The sequence below is a fragment of the Vicugna pacos genome, chromosome 16, assembly GCF_048564905.1.
Source record: "Vicugna pacos chromosome 16, VicPac4, whole genome shotgun sequence".
Classification (NCBI taxonomy): domain Eukaryota; kingdom Metazoa; phylum Chordata; class Mammalia; order Artiodactyla; family Camelidae; genus Vicugna; species Vicugna pacos.
Genome location: NC_133002.1, coordinates 57,980,413 through 57,988,482, shown reverse-complemented (window position 1 = coordinate 57,988,482; position 8,070 = coordinate 57,980,413). Strand labels below are relative to the sequence as shown.

Below are 8,070 nucleotides of genomic sequence, written 5' to 3'. Positions count from 1 at the left end.
GGAGATGAGTGTCAATGGAAGATGAGTTCTAGGAAGACCTGACTTACCGTAGTGGAGGGAACATAACAGAATAGCCTGGAAGAGGCAGTTGAGAGTGTGACAGTTTAAGGGTACGAGGAGCTGCGGCAGAGCCCAGCCCTTCTCGTTCCTTCTGGCCAGTCAGCCAGGTACATGCCAGCCTCCCTGTGACTGGTGTGACCATGTGACGGAGTCCTGGGATGTAAGTGGTAGGTGCCACTTCTAGGCAAGGACAGCCATGCAGTCCTTGCTTTCTCTCCCCCGCTGCCTGCTGCCCTGGAGAGCCAGAGAGGACTCGGCCAGCTCACCTGCCACACCTGGCATGAGAGGGAAATGAAAGATCTGATGTCCTGCACCTATGACACCGGGGGCTCTTTGTCACAGCATTACCCACCCTGATGTCCAGCGGGCCTCACTGGGGACCAGTGAGGAAGGCAAAACCTGAGAGGCACTGCTGAAAGTGTTAGGTCTCAGGGGAGGAAATGGAATCGCTCATCACCACCTCAAATATAAGGAAGCAGCCGTATGTCCTCCAGCTGATTTGGCTGAGCTCTGCCCGTTTTCTCTCGTTATCCTGACTGCCTCCTGTCCTTGTCCAGTCACGAGGCTGGCAGTCGTTGAGATGGTCCCATGGTTCACTCAGGCCTCTGCTCAAATGTGAGCGCTCCCTGAACAGCATGGGTCCCCACCTTGCCTCTGGCTCACTCTTTCCCCACCACACTCTGGGTTTCTCTGCAGCCCTCTCACTGCCTCACTTCCTGAGGGCAAACTCTCTGCCCAGCTCGCCCACCAAACCGTAGGCTCCCCTGGGCAGGGACTCGGTCCCCAGTGCATCTGTTGCACCTGGAAGAGCCGCTGAAACGCCTGGGCTCCCAGCCATAGTGTCCATCATCTGATAGGAGAGCGCGCCCCATCTTGGCTGCGAACAAGCCAACAGTGCCAGCCTCCCCAGCGCCCAGTCATGTCTCAGTGGGAGGAGCCGCATGAGTAAGGGGGAGTGTAGGAGTTTGGGGGACTTGCAGCAGCGGATCCCACCTGTCTGGGGGTCGGGGAAGATCAGACAGTTGTGCATGAACAGAGCTGAGAGCCAAACAGGATGACGGCCCTGAGGCCTCAGACAGGATTGCCCTGTGGGTTCCAGAAAAGGCTGAGTGGAGGCGGGGGCCCGAGGAGAAGTGGGTGCAGGGACAGAGAGGCCAGATGAGGCAGGGCTATGGAGCCATGAGAAGGAGCTGGAAGTGGGGAGCCCTGGGGAGTTAGGAGTTTGGGGGGACTTTTTTAAGCTTTACAGAGATTCAGCTCACTATCTAACAAGTCACCTATTTAAAGTCTACCATTCGAGGGGAGGGTATAGCTCAGTGTAGAGTGCCTGCTTAGCATGCATGGGTTCAATCCCCAGTACCTCCATTAAAAAATTAACTAAGTAAATAAATAAACCTAATTACCTCTCCCCCAACAAAAAAAAATAAGTATACCATTCAACGATGTTTAGTACCATTCACAGAATTATGCAATCAGTTTTAGAACATGTTCATCATCCCTAAAAGAAACCACATCTCCATTACCAGTGACTTGCCATTTCTCCCCAACCCATCCCAGCCCCTGGCAACTACCCATCTACTTTCTGTGACTATGGATTTGCCTATTCTGGACATTTTGTGCAAACGGGATCATATAATACATGGCCTTTCTTTTGCTCAGCATAATGTGTCCAAGGCTCATCCAGGTGGTGACCTGTATCAGTCCTTCATTCCTTGTTGTGGCCGAATAACACTCCCTGATGTGGAGACACCAGATCTGGTTTTTCTGTTTGTGCCATGATGGGCTCTCGGGCTGTCTCCACTCTTTGGTTGCTGCAAACATTCATGTTGAAGGTTTTACGAGGACATATCCTGAGGGAGTTTAAGCAGAGGAGCAGACAGGGTCCGGTTTGCCTAGAACAGTGGAGAAAGGGGGCCACAGAAGAGACGGCTGCAGTTGTCCTGGTGACGGAGCGGCAGGGGGAGCACCAAGAAGCTGGTTCATCTGAGCCACATGTAGGAGGATGGGCCGGCAAAACGTGGAGGTCAAAGAAAAGGACAGGGGGCGATGACCCCTAGGATCCTTGCTTGAGCTGGGGGAGCCCTGTGAGTGCTGTTAATTGAGGCAGGGACCCCTGGAGGACAGAGAGCGGGGTGCAGTGGGGAGAGAAGGCAGGCAGGTTGAATTCGAGGTGCCTGTGGACAAACGTCTGAGAGCAGCAGCCTGTGTTCGCCTATAGTTTAAGAGATGAATCTGAGCAGGGGACTCGGATCAGGGGTTGTGGGTGTGGAGGTGACCCTGCAGCCCCAGCCCTGGGCGAGACCTCCCACTCCACTCTGTGAGAGAAGAGGGCAGAATGCCAGGCCTGAGGAAGGCTGGGCTCTGAGGGCCGGACAAGGAAGAGGAGGAGGCGGCAAAGAAGATGAGGAAGAGGCCAGAGAGGCAGGAGGTAACTCAGGGCCTCCCATGCCAGGCAGCTGTGTCCAGGAAACGCCCTCTGTGGCCACCCTGCTCTAGATCCCAATCGTCTCTTCCCTGGGCAATCCAGATTGTCCCCAAACTGCTCCATCACGCCTTCTCTCCTGCTGAGAGATCTTCTCCAGCTGCCAGGCTGCTGAGAGGACAAAGTGCAGATTCCTGAGTCTCAGGAGAGATGGGTTAGGTAAGGAGTGAGGTTGGAGTCACAAGACCCAGGGTTCCTTTCCAGGCTGTGAGACTTTGGGTGGGGCCCTTAACCTCTGATCTTTCTCTCATTTGCTTAAAAAGCAAGCCCACGTTGCCAGGTTGGCCTGAGGACCCAGGGAGATTGTCTATGTAGATATCTTACAAACTATTAAGTGCCCTGGGACCAGTACTGATTATGATCTCGGCATTCAAGGCCTTTTACAGTCTGAGCCTGCTCTAAGTCTCCATCTCTGTGGCCCGCTAAGTCCTCCCTGAGTGTCCCTGCTTTTGCTGAAATCTACCTTTCTCTGTGATCCGAGGCTAAGGTCTATCTTCCTATCTGCTTGTCTGCTTATCCCCACCCCGACTTGGGAACAGACCCTGCAGACCCGCATCCTCTGAGAAACCTTTCCTGACAAGCTCCCAGTGAGCTCTGGCTCCACCGCAATCTCAAAACCCCAAATGCAGGACTGCTCCTTGATCTGTCCTATGGTCCCCACCCTCCTGCCTCCACCGAGCCCGGTGCTTGGCTTCAGTGACCCTGTTGCCGGTGGTGGTCGATCTTATCTGCAGCCAGGAACAGCAGAGCAATGGTTGTGAGGACCTCAGACTCCAGGGCGGCCTTGGACAGGTCGCCTACTATCCTTTGCAAGGTAGTAACCAGGTAAGTAACCTCAAACAAGTTACCTTTTGAAGCCTCAGGTCAAGAAACTTAGGTCAGTAAAAGAAACTGAGGTTTGCACAGGGTAACGTGGGTTAATCAAGGCTGGCTCCCACACCTGGTAATTCATTCCAAGTCCTGGTCAGCCCATGACCCTGGTTCTTGCTGAAGGCAAAGGAATCCATCCAACATTTTCATTTGTTTAAATCTTCGATCCATTTGAAGGCTATCCTGGTGATCAGTGAGCGCTTGGTCCCATTTCTTATTTTTTTCCTCGATGACTACCCAGTTGTTCAGATTGTATTTACTAAACAATCCATTGTCAGCTCTCAGATTTGAGACAATGTATTTTATACCAAGTTTCCAGATGGTGGGGACCTGCTTCTCTTTCTGTCCTGTCACTCTGTCCATGGGCCCATGCTAGGCATGCCGGACAGATTCCTGAGGCTACACAGCAGGTTGGGACATCAGCTGGGGCTGTTCCTCCCCCATTGCTCTCCCTTCTCCCTTGTCCTGGCTCTCTCTTGCTTGTTTATGTTTTCAATGTAAACTTTAGAATCAGCTCATCTAGTACCAGGAAAAAAAAGGCTCTGGGTGTTTTTATTTGGATCATGTTAAGTTTTAAGGACCCTTGGAAGAATTAACATGTTTATGACGCCGGAGCCTTCCTATCAGAGAACACAGTGTGTCTTTCCAGGTTCATGCCCTCTGGCAATATTTCAAAGTTTTCCTTGTGGAGATTTTACATGTTTCTTCTCTTGTTTATTCCCAGATCTTTTCTCTGCTTTGTTGATCTTTTAAATCAGATCATCACTTCCATCACATCATTGAACGGGTGGTTGTTTGTATATAGGAAGGTATTGATTTCTCTGTACAAATCTTGATCTCATTTCCCTACTGAATTCTCAGACTATTTAAAGTGGTTTGGCAGGTGATCTCACACAGACAGAACTATGTCTAAATCTTATGTTTAAATCCCCCTCGACCAGGCAAGCTCCGAGAAGTTTTTCCCACTGCTTCTAGGGCCCTCTGCATGGGAACTGGGAATTAGTTGAACATGGGAGTTAGTTGACTGAGCGAATGACTGAGGCTGAGAGATGGAGGAAGGATGCTTCATTACTCCCCTGAAGAAATCTGTTTAAATCTGTTCGAAAAGCTTATTGGAACAAAATTCGAAACATTTTGTTCTGAATAAGGGACACAAGTCCTTTTACAAACACTTTCTGACCATAAAGCTGCTCTCTCAAACACTTTCGTAGCCTGAGAAAAGTAACCCATGGGAAGAGGTTACTTTCCTCGGAACAAAATGTCACATCTGTCAGGACGGCTATTTAAAGAAAAGAAAAAAAAAGGCAAAAAGCACCAAGTGTTGGAGAGGATGTGGAGAAAAGGGAACATTTGAGCACTGTTGGCGGGAATGTAAGTTGGTACAGCCGCTGTGGAAAACAGTACGAATGTTCCTCAAAAAATTAAAAATAGAACTACTGTGTTATCTAGCAATCCCACTTCTGAGTATTTATTTATCCAAAAAAATTGAAATCAGGATCTCGAAGAGATATTATTAATAGCATTCCTATGTTTCTTGCAGCATTATTCACAATAGCCAAGATATGGAAACAACCTAAATGTCCATCAACAGATGACTGGATAAAGAAGATGTGATACACGCAGGTGCTCTCGTGTTCATATATAATGGAATACTATTCAGCCTGAAAAAGGAGGAGATTCTGCAGTATGTGACAACATGGATTAACATTGATGATGTTATGCTCAGCAAAGTTAGCCAGTCCCAGAGCACAAATATCACACGTTTCCACTTAAACAAGGTACGGAAAGTGGTCAATTTTCTTAAAGTCAAAGAGTGCACTGGTGGTTGCCAGGGGCTGAGGACCAGGGGGTGGGGAGAGAAGTGAGGAATTATTGATCAATCAGCATAAGGTTTCAGTTAAGCTAGCAATCTGCTGTACAACATTGTACGAGAACATATTGGACACATAAAAATTTCAGAGGGTAGCTCTTATGCTAAGTGTTCTTACCACAATAAAATTTTAAAATTTAAAATATATAAAGAAAGCTTGTTGGCTATAATAACTGGTTCTAGAACTTCATAGAAGTGGGAAATACTCATGTGAAGAGAAAAAAATATTCTTTGCAAAGCTCCCCAAGGATTCTAATACAAAAGGAGCCCTGTTCTAGCCCAATCTCCTCCTTCGATGGGATGGATGAGCGGACAGACACCCAGGGGCAGGAAGGAGGGTCTTGTGCAACCCCTTGGAGCCTCACCTCTCCCGTGAGCCGTCACCCTGTTTTCAGCTCTGGCATGCGCCGGACCAGCAAGAACGCTGCCTTCCTGCTTTCCCTCTGCACCCCTCACCCTAAGAGTTAAAAAATGAGCGGGTAAATGCATATTTTGAAAATTACTAATTGTTTTTCCTCCAAACCCTTGCTTCCTTTTCTGCCCTGATGGAGCTGGTCTGAACAGAGGAAAAAGATGGCTTAACATCCCTCTTTTCCATCCTCTGCTCCTAGACTCCCAAGGCAGTTAGAAGTTTGTCTCAGGCAGCTCAGGCTGCTGTAACAAAATACCATAGATAGGAGCAGGGGAGGGGTGTGTAGCTCAGTGGTAGAGCGCATGCCCAGCACGCGGGAAGTCCTGGGTTCGATCCCCAGTACCTCCATTAAACAATAAAAGAAGAGGGGAGTTGCCAGCTTCTCCCGCGGGCGGGCTGCTCTCGCGAGACTGGGCAACGCGACTTGCAGCTAGGTGGCCCGCGCAGCCTTAGAGGGGAGCATGGCCCCTTCCACAGAACGCGCGACCCCACGCCCTCTTCGCAGTTTGGAGGTGGCGAGGGGCTTCCAGAGAGAGGGAGAATGGAGACCGAAGCCTCTGCGCAGAGTTGAGCCCTGACCCTGCGACTCTCTGAGGTTTGGGCATTCCTCTTTTCCTCGGGGAGGCTTTGACTGGCGGGGTGGTTGGCATCTGGGGGGGGAAGAGGGAGGGGAGTTCACTGGTCATCGAGGCCCTGGATGGGTCTGTGCGCCCCCAGGGGTGAGGTCGCCCTGGGTGTGCTGCTGCCCTCCTGCTCTGGGCCAGAACGTTTCTCTAGATGCTCTCCTCTCCCCCTACCCACATATAGGACTCCGAGAGTTCCTGGACTTCAGAAATGCCAGTCTTTCCGTGATGCTCAGCTGTAATCAGTCTGTAGACTTCTTAAAACGCCACAGGTGGCGGTGGTGGGATGGGGTGCGAAACTGGCACTGAGTGGCAGGGGTCGGGAGGACTCGTGAGAAGGGAGGAGAGTGAAGGCCGACAGTGTTGTCTATAATCGTTGCCGAAATTCACCAACCCCAGCTTGAGAGCCTGGGGTGAAGTTGTCACACTGCTTCCATCACTGCAGGGTTGGACAAGACTGAATGTGGTTTGAAGAGTCTGCCAGGCACGGAAAGCCCCCACATTAAAGCCTCCTTGAAGCCCTTATTTCCCCCACTTGCCTCCACCTGGATTGTCTTCCTCTATTCCTTTCCTTGCGTTGTAGAAGAGTAGGTCAGCTTTGGAAGCCGTCTAGACATACATTTTTCGGTGTGCTGTGGCAAAGCAATCACTATCCCACACCCTTCCTGGCTAGTCTTCCCTTACACAAACTGAAACGACCTTTGGTGATCATCCATTCCCTAATGAGAATCCATGATTGGAAACAGATGCGCCAAATTACTTCAGTCAAGCAACTTGTGCCTGTGATGTTCCTAAGGTAGGTTTGTTTGTTTGATGACAGTCCTTTGAATCTACTTCCAGGAGTTCCTTTTTAATTTTTTTTAAAGTTAGTATGAATTTCAAAATAATGCAAGAGATTGAAACTGTTTCCAACAGCTAGTCTCTACAGTGAGTGCTTGAATTGAGAAGTTAGAGCTAGAGCAGCTTTGAATACTACAGCTGGGATGGCAGGGTGAAGGATTAATGTATGGAATTTTGTGATGGTAACTCCAGAAAGTTAGATTACTCTAAAACCTCTCTGTCTATGATGATAGCCTCAGAGTGGTGATTACTTTGAGGGAATTGACTGAGAAGGTGCAGGAGGGCCCTTTCTGGGTCTCTTGAAATGGTCCATATCTTGATCTAGTTAATGATTACAAGGGTTAATATATGTGCAAAAAGATTTGTGTTCTTTACTGTATCTCATTTCTGAAAGTATTTTTGTTTGTTTGTTTTTAATTTGAAACACATCAAGAGGCATTACAACAACATCATGATTGAATCTGGAAACCTGGATTTGAATCTTAGTGTCACCCACCCCTGGCCAGTTGTGTGACCTTGAGCAAGACTAAGCCTTCTTCATCTGTCTGATGTGGGTGATGTTACCTCACAGGATGGTTGTAAAAATTAAATGAAATTTTGTTTGAAAAATAAAAATAAATAAAATTAATCCCCCCCAGAAAAAAATAAATAAACCTAATCCCCCCACAAAAAACAACAACAACAAAACAAAACAAAAAAATACCATTCATTGGGGAGTCCAAGATCACGGTGCCAGAGGGTTTGATTCTTGGTGAAGACTCTCTTCCTGTCTTGAGATGGCGGCCCCTTCATTGTGGAGAGAGAAAGATAGAGACAGTGCTCTGGGAATTAAGGTTCTGATCCAGCATGAGGACTCCTCCCTCATGACCTCATCTGAACCTAATCACCACCCAAAGGCCCTAGTTCCTAATAC

General features: G+C 48.8%; 1 long non-coding RNA gene across 1 annotated transcript; it reads left to right on the top strand.

Moving 5' to 3' along the window:
• The first annotated feature begins 6,131 nt into the window (after positions 1–6,131).
• On the top strand, positions 6,132–7,789 carry LOC140686353 (uncharacterized). The gene is made up of 3 exons (XR_012060100.1): positions 6,132–6,289; positions 6,502–7,113; positions 7,591–7,789. It is a non-coding gene; the product is annotated as an uncharacterized lncRNA (long non-coding RNA).
• Positions 7,790–8,070: the final 281 nt, after the last annotated feature.